Consider the following 17,700-nt stretch of genomic DNA (forward strand, 5'->3'; position numbering starts at 1 on the left):
GGGACACTACACACAGCCCCAGCAAGATCTCCCACCCTTTTAGGAAAGGCTGGACACCCCAGAGGAGTCTATATGCTGGTCTAAAAGGTGCAGATAGCTCAGTGGGTGTGAGCCTAGCAAGGTCTGGACTACAAGTCCACGGGAAGTGCAGGCAACTGGGAACATCATGCCCAGCCAGAGCTTACTAGCCTCGATCTGAGACCCCATAACAGCTGGCCTGAATCACAACACTAACGTGAAAGGGACCAGTCAGAAGCCTTCTTCTGCTGTCCCAGCCTGGAAGCTAAGGTGTAGAGCAAAGTCTACAGAAGTATAAACTAGGTCACCTGCCTGTGTCAGGGAAAATCTCCCTGATCCCCATAGGCAAGAGCATGCGACCTATAATCACTCACAAAGTACCCACTCTCAACAACCAGTGAAGGAAACCAGAAGCCACATCCCATTAACAAAAACAGCAAAATGTCCTAAGGACAATGTAAGAATGCAAACAACAAAAACCAAAAGAGCTCAGCACCTCCAGATCCAAGATATCCCAAAGAAAGCAACCCGGAGAACCCAAACACAATCAAAATACAAGAAATGACCTCAAGTCATTTCATGGAAGAAATGAATGAAATCTGTAAACAACTGCAGGAGGATGCAACCAAGCGGGTGGAGGACATAAAAGAGTCATATACAAAGGCACTAGAAGATTTCAGGAAAATACAAACAAATGAAGGAAATCAATAAAACACTTCAAGATCTGAAGTTGAAAATGGAATCTATGATAAAGGAACAAACAAGAAAAACGTGACTGAGAGACCATAGAGAAGAAAGCAACCAACAAAGAGATGTCCTTCTCAAACAGAATCCAGGAAATGGAGGAAAGAATTTTGGGACTTGAAGATACAATCGTAGAACTCAAAACAACCATCAAAGAAAATGATAAACCAGAAAATTTCCTGACACAGAACATCCAAGAAATCAAGGACACCATGAAAAGAAAAAACCTGAGAATAATAGGCATTGAGGAAAGAGAAGATGCCTGACTGCATGGCTAAGAAAATATCTTCAACAAAATCATAGAAGAACACTTTTCCAGTCTGAAGAAGGAGATGCATATGAACATACAAGAGACCTACAGAACACCAAATAGAATAGACCAGAAAAGAAAATCTTCCACATAATAATAAAAACACAAAATATATGGAACAAAGAAAAAATATTAAAAGCTGCAAGGAAAAAAGGCAGAGTAACATACGATGGCAAACCTATCAGAATTATACCCGACTGCTCAGCTGAGACCATGAAAGCCAGAAGGGCCTGGTCAGAGGTCCTGCAAACCCTAAGAGACCACAGATGCCAGGATAGACCACTCTACCCAGCACAACTATCAATATCCATTGATGGAGGAATTAAAATATTTCATGAGAAGAACAAATTCAAACAGTACCTATCCACAAATCCAACATTACAGAAGTTACTAGAAGGAAAACTCCACCACACAGGGATGAGTTACAACCAAAACTACAAAGGAAATTGGTAACTACACCATCGCAAAATCACAACCTCTCAAACACTTGACTGTAACAAACATCAAAACTTAACAGTCACTGATCATTAATATCTCTCAACATCAATGGTCTCAATTATCCAATAAAAAGACATAGACTAACAGAATGGATGCATAAACAAGGCCCAACATTCTTCTGCAGCCGAGAAACATATCTCACCCAAAAGGACAGGGCTTATCTCAGGGTAAAAAGCTGAGGAAAAATATTCCAAGCTAATGGTCACAAGAAGCAAGCTGGTGTAGCCATCCTAATATCTAATAAAATAGACTTTCAACCAAAATGAATCAAAGGGATGAGGAAGGACACTTCATACTCATCGACGGTAAAATCAACCAAGATGATATTATAATTCTGAACAACTATGCTCCAAATACAAGGGCACCCACATTTGTAAAAGAGCTATTAACAAAGCTTAAACCACTCATCAATCCCAACACATTAATAGTGGGGGACTTCAACACCCCACTTTCACTGAAGGATAGGTCATTGAAAGAGAAACTAAGCTGAGAAATAACATCACTAACCAATGCCATGAATCAAATGGATCTAATAGATGTTTACAGAACTTTCTACCCAAACACAAAAGACTATATTTTCTTCTCAGCACCTCATGGAACCTTCTCCAAAATTGATCACATAGTAGGTCACAAAGCAAGCCTCAACAGATACAAGAAGATTGAAATAATACCTTGTATCTTATCAGATCACCATGGTCAAAGGCTAGACTTCAAAAACAAGAGAAACAACAAAGCCTACTCACACGTGAAAACTAAACAACTTTCTACTTAATGACACATGGGTCATGAAAGAAATAAAGGAAGAAATAAAAGCTTCTGTAAGGCAGGAGACACTGTCAACAGAACAAAGCAACAGCCGACAGACTGGAAAAAGATCTTCACCAACCCTGCATCTGAAAAAGGTCTAATATCCAAAATATATAAAGAACTCAAGAAATTAAACACCACCAAACTTTACTGCTTCTATTTCCTGAGGCGATGTAAGACTATTAAATTTGATAGCTTGATATTGATTCAATTTTAGTGGGTGCAATTTTATCATTTAGATTTTCAATTTTTGTGGCATAGAGGCTTTTGAAGTAAGACCCAGTAATTCTTTGGATTTCCTCAGTGTCTGTCATTATGTCTCCATTTTCATTTCTGATTTTTGTTGATTTGGACACTCTTCATTTGCCTCTTAGTTAGTTTGGCTAAGGGTTTGTCTATCTTGTTGATTTTCTCAAAGAACCAGCTCTTGGTTTCATTGATTCTTTGGATTGTTTTCTTTCTTCCTAATTTATTGATTTTAGCCCTGAGTTTGATCATTTCCATCCCTCTACTCCTCTTGAGTATGTCTGCTTCTTTTTTTCCTTAGGGCTTTCAGGTGTTCTGTTAAGTTCCTTGTATGGAATGTCTCCAATTCCTTTTTTTTTTTTATCTCTCCAGCAGATTTATTTCTATGCACACACAACTATTTCTATACAATTAACAGCATACCAGGAACATCATCAATGATATGCTTGTGTTAATTTATACTCCTCTTACTTAGTGTCCATGTATATTTATAGCATTAACACTATTGCCCTTCATTGAAGATATAAAGGTAATTCCCTGTCATTGGATTCTTATATTAGTAATGCACAGACATTGTAAATATTGTGTCAAGCAACATCTTCATATTTCTGTCTTTAGTAACTATTTTCTTAGGATAAAAGTCCTAGAGATGGAATTGTGAGGTACCAAGGCATAAGGAACATTTTGTTTCTTCGCTATGGAGACAGGGCTTCTCTGTACCCTTGACTGTTGTAGACTCACTTTGTAGACTAGGCTGACCTCAAATTCACAGAAATCTGCCTTTCTTTGACTCCCAGAGTAATGGGATTATTAGTGTACACCGCCAAACCCAGTTCATAAGAGACATTTTAAAGAATTTAACCCTTTTCAGAGTATATTTTTCATATCTTATTTTGACAGAAACGCCTCTGTGTAGTCTGTGCCTAGGCTACACCTTTCAGCACAGGTGAAGACAACCAAGATGTCCCAGTCCACACTTCTGTCCAATCTGTCTTCCTTTAGGTGGTTCAAGAGCTGAGGTATGACCTGGAATTCTAATGTCCTCTTGGCACCACAAAGGCAATCTAGAATATCTTTTTCTTAAGGGATATTTTCACTGGAAATCCAAATAGGCTGAATGCCTCTTCCATACCAGAGAATCTGCTCAGTTTCTAGAGCTATTTTGGACTTAAATTCTTGGAAAATGTGAACTTCCTTGGATTCACGCTTTGCCATGGAATCCAGTTCTTCCTCAGGTATTCCCCCATGCTTCCTGTAATTTCAGAATGATCTTCCAGTCTTGGACAAAAACTCATCTTCTGCTTCTGTTACAATTTCAAATTCTAGAAACAGGAAGTTGTGGTCTGGGACTGTATGGTACAAATGGTCTGACTGTGGACAAGCCTGCTGTGTCCCAGCCTCCAGTCTAATGTCTGATGCTCCTTACTGCAATAGTGTACCTGTTAAGCACAAAGAACATATCATGCAGCCCAAGCCACCAGAAAACTGGAGGTACACACACTATACTGTATCTGAAGCTCCCGCCTCAGAAGGTGACTCAAATCGGTACAACTAATTTTTCCTTGATAGCTGATTATGAAAAACTCTCAGACCAGTGCAGCACAGTGGCTCCTGACAGCAGAAAAAAGGCTGCAATGGAAGGCATCCTCCTGGCCAGGCAGTGATGTCTACACTTGCAGCAGGAAGGCCTGCAGTGCATTCATGCCAGTGCCCATGGAACTGGAAGCTTCTCGAGGCCCAGGCAGGCCAGCTGTCCACCTACCTTGCTGGGGAACTGCTTGATGCACCTCCAGGCCACCATGGTTTCCTTATCCATTTGGTTTCTGAAGATTTAATAAGAGTGTGTGTCATTGGTCCCCTCACATCGTGGTGAGCCAGGATGTAGATCACTATACCTAGGAGTCAGGTTATAGTTTCCAAAATCCCACTAGTGACCTACTTTCAATGTTGAGCCTCATATCTTAACATTTTCACAACCTCCCAACATAATGCTATTAGCTGAAGAACAAGTACTCAAATTATCATCTTATGAGAGACATTTCTGATGAAAACGATAATCTTACCCAAAACATTTCTGTGTTTTTAAGAATAAAATAAACATATTTCCTTTAATTATCTCTGCTCAACACTAAATAGTGAATCAAAAGTGTAAGTCCTTTGTGAGGTTTTTAAGCCAAAGCAGAATGTGAAGATGCACTTTAAAACTAAGGTAACAGAAACATAGTCTCAGTTTGCTCATCTGTTCAAGTATTCATTTATGCAACCCACTTACAAAACTTCTCTTTTCAGCAGATGGACACAATTACAGAAATATCCACCCAATCCAAAATGCGGAGTTATCAGACTGTTTCCTAGCACTGTAACAGAATACCAGCTGCAGGCTTCATGCTACCCTGCCATATCTTTTGTGGATCCCACAGACAATCCTTCCTGACCCTCACTCCCCCGCTTGTCATATCCTAGTCCTCAATCCAGGCAAACTGTTCCTGACTAACTGCAGGTTACACCTACCAGAAAAACAAGTAAGCTGCCCACAGACTTTCTCCATTTTCTCTGTTCCCCTGAACCCAATCACATAGTCTTCCCCCTAGTGCTGCAAATGTTCACTGGCTATTGCCTCCTTTCCACCTTGTCCATGGTTCCTGTGGATCTCATGGACAATACCCTCCTGACTATCTTTCCTCCCTTGTGGCTCCATCTTCCATTCCAATATCATTGAGCATTCCCCCATGAACACATCAGCCTAGAAGGCCAGGAAAATTTGCAACACACAGCTAGTATACTCTTTGAAAATTCAGAAAGGATACAGAAACTGAGAAACAAAACCCCACCCAACAAAGACCATCACAAAAATCAGCACCTGGACCTACAATCACCTTAAACCAAGAAGCCTAGGTGCCAGATTAAAAAATACAATCAATACCAACCAAGACTATATGTCTCCACTAGATCCCAGTTATCCTACCACAGCACACTCTGAATAAACCAACATAGCTGAAGTACAAAAACAGACTTTAAAACCTGTACTTGCAGGTTGTAGAAGTCCTTAAAAAGGAAATAAATAAATCTCTCAAAGAAATCTGGAAAAACACAATTAGAGAAGATAAATATATCCCTTTTAAAAAGCAAAAAAAAAAATTAATAATTTTAAAAATTTAAAGAATTAGAAGTGTTCAAGACCTGAAGGTGGTAATACAGTTGATAAAGAAGATTCAAGGTACATCTGCACCGTGGGCGTGGGTCCAGGGTTCAAAACATGATGTCCTCAATGCATTCTGAGGAGGATGATTGTGTTCCAGAATGACACAGAAATGTTCTTTCCAGAGAGTAGCCTGATTGGGAGGAAACACTTAGCACAGTGTATTAGAAATACTCAAGCCGAAATCATCCAAGATGGCATAGATTGCACACTGTATCTGATGCACAGAACAGCAGTGACTGTACAGCCACCAAAGGATCATACTGAGAGTTCCAAACACAGTGCTGGTGGTTCTTAGAAAGAAGGAAATCCTGTGGTATGGATTGTCTATGCTTTCCTGCCACAGGACCATGGAACCACGTTCCTGTGAGCTCCCAGGGACCCCAGGTTGCTGCCACTGCAGCAGCCTCTGCTTTCAGGGTTGCATCCCAGTGCAATGTGGACCAAGAAGATGGCTTTCAAGGAGAGAGTGCTCTTCATTTCAAGCCAGAGCAAGTACTGCACCATCCACACCACAGGCCTCATGGACCTCCTCTCATGGGCTGGGGCCATGCTGAGTGCCAACAGCTGGATCATGCAGAAGTGGATACTAGGGGTAGCACCTAGGCAGGGGCCCATGGTGGCTAGAGCACAGGAAGGAACCAGAGACTTGGGAGGCACAAATCAACAAAGCCCCAAGTTCCCCAGGACAAGAAGCTGAGCTGGGCCAACATCAATGGTTTCTGTGAGCTACTCAACAAAGACTTTGTGGGGCCTCTACTTGCCACCTGCTTGATGGCTCACAAGATCCATTACCCACAGGAGTAAGAGGTCCAGCAACAATCTGGCAAATTGAACTGGAGCAGGAGGGAGAGCTGGCCCTGAATACCCAAGAACAGCTGTGCTGGCCTTGAGGATATGGAGCAGGTGAGCCAGTCCTGGGGGCATGAGAGACTGAAAGCTGGCCCTGCCTTTTGGACACAGGAGCTGGAGAGCTCTCCCTGCCCTGAGGACATGGAAGTGGGAAAGCAGGTCCTGTCCTGAGGACACAGGAGCAGGTGAGCCGGCCCTGCCATGATGACGAAGGAGCAGGAAAGTTGGCCCCCTGCCCCAAGGACATGGGAGTGGGGGAGTGGGACCTGCCCTGAGGACAAGGAAGCAGGCCTTGATCCAGGGCTCTGAGTGGATCTCACCCCAACATCTACCCCATGTATGACCTGCTAGAATACACGAAGGGGCTGGACCTGTCGATTCAAAGATTAAGAGTCTCTTTGACACACGGCAACAACAGGATCTCCGACAGCAGTCCCAGTGAGGATCCAGTAAAGATAGTGTAGTCCTCAAACCAGATCCATGACTCATAGCAATGAACATTTGAAAGTAAACATACGCAGACAAAAGATTATACTCTGTGATACACTACAGCTTCTGTGACAAGATTTTTTTGTTTGTCTGTTTGATTTATTTTACTGGGGGGAGGAGAGGGATTTGGGTGCATGACATGTAAATCACAGACATTCAATAAAAGTTTTAAAAAAGAAGATTCAAACTCAGGGATTTCTGGAAATAACAATTTAAGAACCTGAGCAGGAACCTCAGAGGCAAGGCTCACCAACAGAATACAAGAGATGGAAGAAAGAATCTCAGGCACTGAGATATGATAGAAGAAAGGGATCCATCAGTCAGAGAAAATGTTAAATATAAAAAATCCCTGACATAAAATATGCAGAAAATCTGAGACACTATGAAATGACCAAATCTAAGAATGATGAAAATAGAGGAAGGAAGAGAAACCCAGTTCAAATGCACATATTTTCAATAAAACATATATGAAAATTTCCCTAACCTAAAGTAGAAGATGCTTGTCAAGGTACAAGAATCATACAGAACACAAAAGAGACAGGATTTTAAATGTCTCCTGGGCACAAAATAATCAAAACTCTAGACATACAGAACAAAGAAAGAATATTAAAAACCCGCAAGGGAAAAAGACCAAGGCACATATAAAGGCAGACTTAACTCATAACTTCTTAATAGAGATTCTCAAAGTCACAAGTACCTTAACATATGTTTTGCAAACTCAAAAGAGCACAGATGCCATCCTAGAGTGCCATACCCAGGACATCAGTCACAATAGATGTAAAAAATAAGACATTCCATGATAAATTCAAATTTAAATAATATCTACTTATAAATCAGATCTACAGAAGGTACTATAAAGAAAACCCCAACCTAAAGAGGTTAGCCACATCCAATAAAACACAAGGAATACATAATGCTAGACCAGGAAACAAAAATAAAACATGTACGCAACCACCACCACCAGCAGCAATAACAACAACAATGGCGTTTGTAAAAGAAACACTAAAAAAATTAATAAAGAAAAAAGAAAAAAGAAAAAAAGAAACACTACTACAGCTTAATTGACCCTGACAATGGAAGACTTCAATATGCCATTCTCTCTGACTAACAAGGCATCCAGACAAAAATTAACCAGAGAAAAATGATGGAACTTACAGATATAAACCAAATGGACCTAATAGATATTTACAGAGCACTTCATCCAAACACACAAAAAATACCTTCTCTTCAGTACCTCATGTAATTTTCTGCAAAACTGACTAGTAGAGGACTAGGTTGCATTCAAATATATTGTTGGCCTAGGAGGTCCCATGGAAATGCCCAAAGAATTTATGCTAATGCTAAGAAAATGGATTGCTCTCTACAAACTGGCAGCAAATTCCTATTACTGGGGACAGCATAAACAGAACTCATTGAACATGGAGAAGTTGAGCTGGTACCTATGTTCTACTGTCTTTGATTCAGAAAGATATTCTATAAGCTACCAAAGAAGAAACAACATGAACCCAGCCACAAAACCTTTGACCTACAATCTGTTTTCTGTAAGATATGCTAGAGCAACAGTGGCACTGAACTTTTAAGAGTAGCCAAAAAATATCTGATTTGACTTAAGGCCCACTCCATGAGACAGAATCAATACCCATCACTGCCTGGATGATTAAAAACCAGAGACTAGATAGCCTAGAACACTAGAGTAAAACTAAACACTATTTCTCTTTTTAAAAAACTATCAATAAAATAATTCCTAAGTATATTCTGCTATACTCATAGGTCAGTGTCTTATTCAGTCATCATCAGAGAAGGTTCCTCCTGCAACAGACAAAAACAGATGCAAAGACCCACAGCCAAATATTATACAGTGAGAAAGTCTTTGAAACACACAACTCTAAAATAAATGTCTCCACCAAATCCTACCCTTCAAGCTTAAAGAGTGCTGTGAAAAGAGTATAAGAGACAGAGAAGCAGAAAGCACAGAATCTAAACCTGGTCATCTGCATATATTTTATAGCTTTCAGCTTAGTATTTTTATGGGACTCGACTCTGTGAACAAGTATGTCTGTAATTATTGTGCCTGATGTTGAGGCTCTTTTCTTTCTTCTGGGTTGCCTTATCCAGTATCAATATGATGCTTCTGCTTTGTTATATTATATTTTATTTTGTCATGTTTGGTTTTTAATCCCTTAAAGCCTGTTACTTTCTAATGATAGACAGAAAGGGAGTTGTTCCAGGGGGAAAAGGAGGGGGGGGCTAGGAATAGTAGTGGGAGGGGAAGATCAAGATATATTGTGTGAGAAAAGAGTATATTTTCAATGAAGTAGAAAAAAATTAAATGGCAAATTAGAAGTAAATTATTTATATGTTTTAAATTGTACACTGTTCTGCATAGTGAAGTTAAATCTTATGCCAGCTTGGTCCATCCAACCTAGGACATGAATCGCTGAATATTTGATACTATGATGCTCTCATCAAATAACCTTTATGTAGTAGCTTAATATTATGTTACTATGTCTACATCAGTCACATTATACATCTCATGACTGCAGACAACCTATTGACTCTTAACATCATATCATTAAATAAAGGAGAAAAGGACAATAGATACATAGATAGATACATAGATACATAGATAGATACGTGGATGATAGATAGATACATAGATACATAGATACATAGATATGATAGATAGAGAGATAATAAATAAACATAGATGATAAATTATTGTTGAAAATAGATATTTATGTAAATTTGTTTCAGAAGAATATAACTGATTTACTGTGCTCTTGTTAATCTCTTCTGTGTCTAATTAATAAATTAAACTTTATCCTGAGTGTATATGAATAAGAAAAATGTAAGACTCTCTATACAAGTTGCTAATTATAGTTTCAGCATCCATTTAGGGTTTTATAATTTGTCTCCTGAGCATATGAGAGACTATTTTATAAGACTGAAGACTAATGTTATAATCCATAGAGACTTCACAAAATTACTTAAAAGGTGCAAAGACACCCATGGAATGAATAATAGGTGTAGTATTCATATAGCTGACAAAGAGGGAAACAGATTTTAAAAAATATTTCAAATTCATAGTAAACAAATTAAATTTTCATAATCAGTGTTTGCACCAATTAGTTTAAAAGTAAGCTACTTTTAAACTGCTTATATAAACACAAAACAAAAGCAAAATAAACCATCCTAACAATCTTACATCATGCAGTAAATCATTAAGGACCCATTGACCACTTACTGTGTACCAGGCTCATGAAAGGTTTGGAAAAGCAATGATGAGCAAAGCAAACAAGGAGTCCACATTGAGGGGGTGGCAAGAACAAGCAGTACATAAGTGATTCCATCAGTCACTGCTCATAACTTCCCAGGTTCCCTCCTACACAGATCTGTAAAATGTCCCACAGCAAAAGATGGCTGTTCAGAGGTCCTGAACCTAGCAAAGAACTTAACTGTTGAGCCTACAGAGAGGACAAATGAGACGGGGGCGGGAGAGCTCGGGGAGGACAAAAGCTGCAGATGGTAATAGGACAATTTCCCAGTAAGAGAATAATGAATGGATGCTGGGAAACAACTGTTTGGCTTTAGAAATGATACATGATCACACAGGTGTTCCAGTAATATGAGAAATATTAGTAGTAGGAAAAAATTAAGTGGCACATAATTTTATATATTCTTTTATGATTGTAAAAGTGTTCATAAAACCACAGGGAGTGGAGGGACCTGTAGGGTTAAGAATTATTGCCCCTCTGAGATCCAGTGTGCTTTCCCTTTCTTATTCTCAACATTTTCCTCTCAAAAGCTCTATAAAGACAACATATTAAATTAATAAGTCAAGAATGTTTAAAACTTGAGAATAAAGAAAATATATACATGAATATTTCACTAAGGTCACCAAAACATCATTTAAAGCTGTACACCTTAGCATTCCTTCACGTAGGCTAAAGAGATTTTTCACTACCCTGTACTAGATCAGCATGGTTTTAATGTCTCTAATGCATGCTTCCTCATTTTTCTATTCTTTTGATAGATGTTTTTTGCTAAAGTCATATTTAGCAAGGCCGCTAAATAAGACATTTAAGCAGACTTCGCACTACTACCTCCTAGCCTATTCTCATCCATCCTGTTTCCACCCACACTGCATTTAATATATGAGAGAATTTGAGTGTCAGCTTTGTTCGGATGATGGAAGATCTTGACAGCAACTCCATCCTCTTGTAAAAACTCTCTGTCAGCATGAAACCTACTTAGTATAATAAACAACACAGCATGAACTATTTTTGCAGGTGAGTTGTCCTGTGTGCCGCCCACCCATAAATTAGAAGGACAGATTGGAGCAAGTAGAGTAGTTCCATCAAGAAGAGGGGAAAGAGTTTAGTCCCCAACCCCCTACTGATTGAAGGTCACAAGCCTGTTGAGACTGGTGATTCATTATGATTTATTAGTGGGAGTATTTTTCCTTAAACCAGCAGGACCATTAGAACCCGACACACTACTTTAAAAATTCAATAGACACTGAAATGCTATTTAAAGACATAGAATATATGAAGTACCTGAAACAAAAGCAAGGTTTATAGCCTGTCAGCAAAACTCATATTTTTCTCTTACAAACAAAAGGACCATTCATACATTATTGGAATCTCAATGGATAAAGAGTGAAATTACAAACTACTTGAGAGTCCTCCTTTAACTTAGTATTTCAGTTCTGCTTCTAGCTTTATCTATAAAGTATTCAGCAAGGATTAATAGATCATGTCGCCTTTAATATAAGGGGTTCCTGATCCTATTTCAACTCCTAGTTTGAACTAATGTTACCAATTTGATTTTAATAGTGCAGCTGCCCAATAAGTCTTCAAGGCATCATGTTTAAAAGGCATCTCATGTAAACTGGCATATAAATGGCATTTGTACAAAAGATATAAATAGATTCTGTGGCTGAAAAAGTTTGGTAAACTACTAACACTTATTTGACTGTTAATCACCTTGCTACGTTAAAGGTTTTTAAAATTTGGAGAAAAGAAAATAATTTAACTTTCTTTAAACCATTACTAACATTTAAGAGTTTTTGTACAAGGTATCTGCTAACAGTAATTTCAGAGATCTTTTAAAAATCTACTTTAGAATAATTTTTAGTGGCTTGTTATGAAGAACAACTATGAATAGTTCAAGCCTCATCAGCTAAGAAAAAATAGCACACTATTGTTTAGTGGCATTTACTTTTTCACAAATTCCATAGGATTAGTAGCTTCAAACATGATTAGTATATCAATAGACGAGGGACACCATTGTGCTGCCCATAGTCCACTCCACATAGGACACCTGCCTCTCCTTTTCCTCTATTATGAAGTATGATAGAAAAGAGTATCCCAAATTGGTTATTTTCTGCTTTAGTGATAAAGATATGATGACAAAATCAACCTAAGTGAGAAAGGGTTTATTTTGGCTTATAGATCTAAGACATAGTTTATCATGGCAACAGAAGTTTGAGGAAGCTGATCTCATTGCACCCATGATCAAAATACAGAAAACAACATTTATCTCCTTATAGGTAAAAGATCTCTGTTAGGGAGTGGCACCATCAATCGTGGGTGGGTTTTCGCATAGCAAGTAATGTAATCAACACAATCCCTTACAGATATACACATTCAGTATATTTTAATAATGTGTTCCTAATATGTGGCTACAATGCATTGTCTAATATTTTAAAGTATTGATATTCACACAACTATGTAAACAGGACTTATCAACCTGTCACATGCTGCAGCCCTTTAATACACATCCTGATGTGGTGACTCTCTAGCCATAAAATTATGCTATTGTGACCCCCTCCTCTCACCTCCATATTCTATCCTACAACTCTATCAGAGGACTTCTGCTATACTGGAGACAAGGTCTGAACCTGGAGCTCCATAGGCCACATCTATACCTGGAAACACAGAAGCCATGCCAGTTCCGAAGGAGGCTGAACTAGCAAACAAGACACATACTGGACCTGAAGACTCATTGGTCACCAGAACAACAGGCTATTCGGGCAAGAAGACCAGAATGGAAACAGAAACCAAAAGAAAAAAACATTCTCAGGTAAACTCCGAAATTGGCACCTAAACCTATAATTATCCAAACCCAGAACACTAAACAACAACATAAGAATACGATTAACAACAACCAGGGGACTATGGCACCACCAGAAGCCTGATATCCTTCTACAGCAAGCCCTGACTACTCTAACTCAGCAAAAGCACAGGAAAATGATCTTGAAACCAATCTCAGGAAGATGACAGAGGTCCTTAAACAGGAAATAAACAAATCCCATAAAGAAATTCAGGAAAACACAAACAATTGGAGGAAGGGAATAAATCTCTTAAAGCCAAGAAAAGATAAATAGGTGAAAGAAATTTTTAAAACTGCTCAAGATCTTAAAGTAGAACTAGGAGCAATAAAGAAAACACAAACAGGAAATACTGGAGGTGGAAAAATCTATGTAAGTGAACAGAACTTACGGATACAAGAATTTCCAACGGAAGAAAAGAGATGTATTGCAGATATTGTATCTGTACGGCCTAGGAAGCCAATAACTGACACAATGAGATTGAAATGTAATTCAAAGATGCAAGCACTATGCTGGGCAGAATCTAAACTGCTACTAATGTACTAGTAAACTAACCCAAACTACTCTAACCCTGTGTCCTCGAAACTACATATATCCCAAGCACTTGCCAATTCTCATCTTCCTTGGGCATCTTCTCTCCAGCAACTCCCTCTGTCAATTGTTCAGTATCAACTGTCAACTCCCAGATGCTCCTTGTTTCCAGGAAGTCCTGTCTTCCACTTCCTGTCCTTCTGCCCAGCTGATTGGCTAAACAGCACTTTATTGACAACTGCTACATCCACTCAAGGCATTCCTCCACAATTCCCCTTTTTAGTCTAATAAAAAAAATTTACCTATACATTTATATTATTACACCAATATACAACACACACACACACACACACACACACACACACACACACGTATACAATAAACTATATACTGCAAGAAGAACCATGGCACAGTCATTATATTCATGTTAAACTCCTAGTGTTTTGCTGTCTTCAACCCCATCAGAGACTTGAGAAGAAATAAAATTAATTTCATGAGTAAACAGAAAGTGCGGGTTAATGCTTCCAAAATTAAAAAATAACAGGCACACTTTGCTGCATCAACAGTCACTCAAAACTCTCTAACATATTGGAGCATCAATTTTAGCCTTCTGGTCCAGTACAGAATTATTTGGGAAGCAGGGATTTTTGAGGATTTGTCTACCCTGTCTTGGCAGAGTTTGGCCATTGTTTTCCCCTGCATCCAAGCTTGCCCATTTCAGGCAGAATTCTGTCTGTGGCAGAAAATTAGGATATTTTTGTCCAATGCCTGGTTTGCTGCATCTGAAGCAATCTTCATAAGGAGGTTTCTCAATGTTCATAACCTTTTTTGAGGCAAGCTGGGTGTTGCCAGGAGTCAACCTGTCTCATTTTCAAAGAATCCTCAAAACAATCAAAAAATCTTTAAATGCCACATTCTGTAGGTCTCTGAAGTTTTTGAAGACCTTATCTAAGTATTTTACATTACCTAACTATTTAACTGAGGGTGTATATTTTTGGGATAAAATTGAGTAGTACAATGAATTAAAAATAAACTTATTTTACATCAATATACAAAATTCCATACCAATGAATTAAAAATAACCTTGTGAGTAATAAATAAGGCTGGAAGTTGAAGAGTAGATTCAATAATCTACCTTTTGTCTCTTCATCCCTATATATTTCTATATTTTCAGAGAGAAATCCTTGAGTTCAATAATAACATGACCAATGCCCAATGAAAATAAACATCCATAGCCCAAAATGTTACCCAACCTCCCTTAGGGGAAGTGGGACATTGTTCTCTTTTAAAAGGCTTCTTCTGGCTGATTTGGGATAAATAATGCCTATATAGGGGTCCAAATAAAAATGAGAAAATGGTTAAACCAGCATTTGTGGTCCAGTCTCTAAATGTTGAGAAATTCCAGGATGAATAAAAGTCCTGTGTGGGACAGTTAGAAATGCTAGACCAATCGGAATCAGGAGCTTTCTTCAAAGCTGTTCTGGGACCTGTTTCTTTCTGATGATGAACAGCAACCGAAGCACTTGTGGCTGGAACATAAAGAATACAGAATGTCAGCATCTCAGCATGCTGGAGCATGAATCCTGTTGAGTTTGATCCAGCATCAGTGTCTGGTTCTTTTGTTCTGAAAATATATAATTTCTCACAGTTCTAAAACTATACATACATGAGGTGTGCAGGATACACAGAACAATCAAGGCTGGTTTTGTAGTTTGAATTCATGTACATATAGACTGAATTAAGTTAGCAGTCTCCTTTTCATCCAGGTCTGTCTAATTTTTACTTCTTTCAAAGAGAAAGCAGAATATTAACATTACCAAAGAACATACAGTCATTATTTAATTGAAATCAAAACAAGATTGTATAGTTCTAAATGTTCTTCTCTAGGCTCTGTGGCATCTTGCTACCTGTTTCCTGAGAAAATGTATCTCATTTTAGAGACAAGCAGGTTGCCCTGAGCAAAAGAAAAGGCATTAAGCTTTAAATAAACTTATGCATAATCTAGGCATCTTGTACCTGGGTTTTTACATTTGCTGCAGGTGTTTTTTTCTCACCCCCTCCCTCTTTAGAGGAAGGACACTTCCACCTTTTAAACTTTATATAAACTCCCATTTTATTTTACAATTTATGCATACCCTAGGCATCTTGTACCTCGGTTTTTACATTTGTTGTGGTGTTTTTGTCTCACATCTTCTCTCCATAGGGGATGGACACTTTCACCTTTTACTTCTAAATGTCCTTCTCTAGGCTCTATGGGGCCTGATGTATACACTAGGCTGTTACCTGTTTCCAGAGAAAATGCATCCCATTTTAGAGAAAAGCCAGTTGCCCTAAGCAAAAGAAAAGGCATTAAGCTTACCGGAGGCATCTTGTACCTGGGTTTTTATTTTTTGTTGCAGGTATTTTTGTCTCAACCCTTTCCTCCATAGAAGATGAACGCTTCCACCTTTTACACATATATGAATTGTAGCCTTTGAGGTTTTGGGACCTAAATAGGCTGATGTATACTTTGTCATCTGTAAGTGCTCTGTGTCTTTTTGCATCTGGTGTTACCACTACCTGTCCCTCATGAAAGGAGCTCATATTTAGAGGGATAAGCTGGCTGCCAGAGCAGTGGCACCTCCACTTAGCATACAAAGGCTTTTTGACATGGGAGGCATGCAACTTGCATGTCTGTCTCCCCATCCAACCTTGGTGCTTAAATAGAACAGAAGAATCTATCTCTTAGGCCAATTAAACTTTGACATCAGTTCTCCCAATGGAAGCTCTACTTTTAAGGAGATGGGCTGGTCTTATTAGAGCAGTGACATTTTCCTTACATAAACCTAACATTTATGTGTATCCATTCTTTAGATCAGTAAGGACATATAATCTATTATTAAACAAAAGGAACTTACATAGTAAATTTAAGAAAAAAATTGTAAGTTTAAGTCCTAGGCTGTCTCTGCAAGTAACTTATCAGCAGGAGGTCATACTCAGTCAGTGGAGACCAGGCTGGTCTAGAACTCACAGAGATCCACCTGGGTGGGTTCCTTTCCCCGAGAAGCTGGCCTAAGAATCTGGTCACAGAGTTTTCTTCAGCCTTCTGGAGGCTAGCTGCAGAAGGCTCCATCCTGAGACCAGCCAAGAAGTAGGCCTTCTGGGAGGGAGTGAAGGGCAGTTGCACTCAGCCAGGTTGAGACAATAGAAATCTGCCTCCCTTCCAGAGGGGGAAGGGAGCTTCTGGCTTGTGAAGGGCCAGACCACACTTGATTAAAATGAAAGCAGCCAAGAGTCAAAGAACTAGATTTTAATTCACTAAGCTTACTAATAAAAGAAAGACAAGGGGAGAAAGCTAGAGGGAGAAATGGGGAGTGTGTTCCCAAACCTTCCAGCCTGTGGATTTTTAAACTAAGTGTCCTTGACTAGCAAGAGACAATCCCACTACACTTGGGAGAATGCTTTTCTCCAGGGCACCTTTGATGTTTTTCTTCAAAGAGCCAGCTTTTGACACATTTGTGGGGCTTAGGGTCTGCAAGGAACTATCTTTTTTAACACATTTGGGTCTGGTGAGTTGTTACCAGCAGGAGATCTGCTCACCTATGTCCTAGCAGGAAGATAAGGACCCACAGACCTGCCTTTTTCTCCATTGTATTAAGATTAAGAGTGTGTGCCACCACTGCCCTGCACAAATAATTCATCTCAATTCCAGTCAAAATCTACAGAAATCTCAAGTAAAATTCAAGAGTTAACAAAAAATTCTAAGTCTGGGACAGTTGTACCAATTTAGGCTTCAGTAAGAGAAGGCCTTTCCACCACTCTTTGGAATGTAGTTATTATTAACTCCCATGCGTGGACCCTTTCCAGAAAGAGCTGACAAACACCTTGCAGCTAATGAGTTCTGAATTCTAGACA

General features: G+C 38.9%; 1 pseudogene across 1 annotated transcript; it reads right to left on the bottom strand.

Annotated features, from left to right (window-relative positions):
- Positions 1-3,511: 3,511 nt before the first annotated feature.
- Positions 3,512-4,087, bottom strand: LOC311593815 (programmed cell death protein 2-like; annotated as a pseudogene). Its single transcript has one exon. The product of its transcript is annotated as a programmed cell death protein 2-like (transcript).
- Between the last annotated feature and the right edge of the window lie 13,613 nt (positions 4,088-17,700).

The sequence above is a fragment of the Acomys minous genome (genome assembly GCF_964271855.1).
Source record: "Acomys minous genome assembly, chromosome: 3".
Taxonomy (NCBI): Eukaryota; Metazoa; Chordata; class Mammalia; order Rodentia; family Muridae; genus Acomys; species Acomys minous.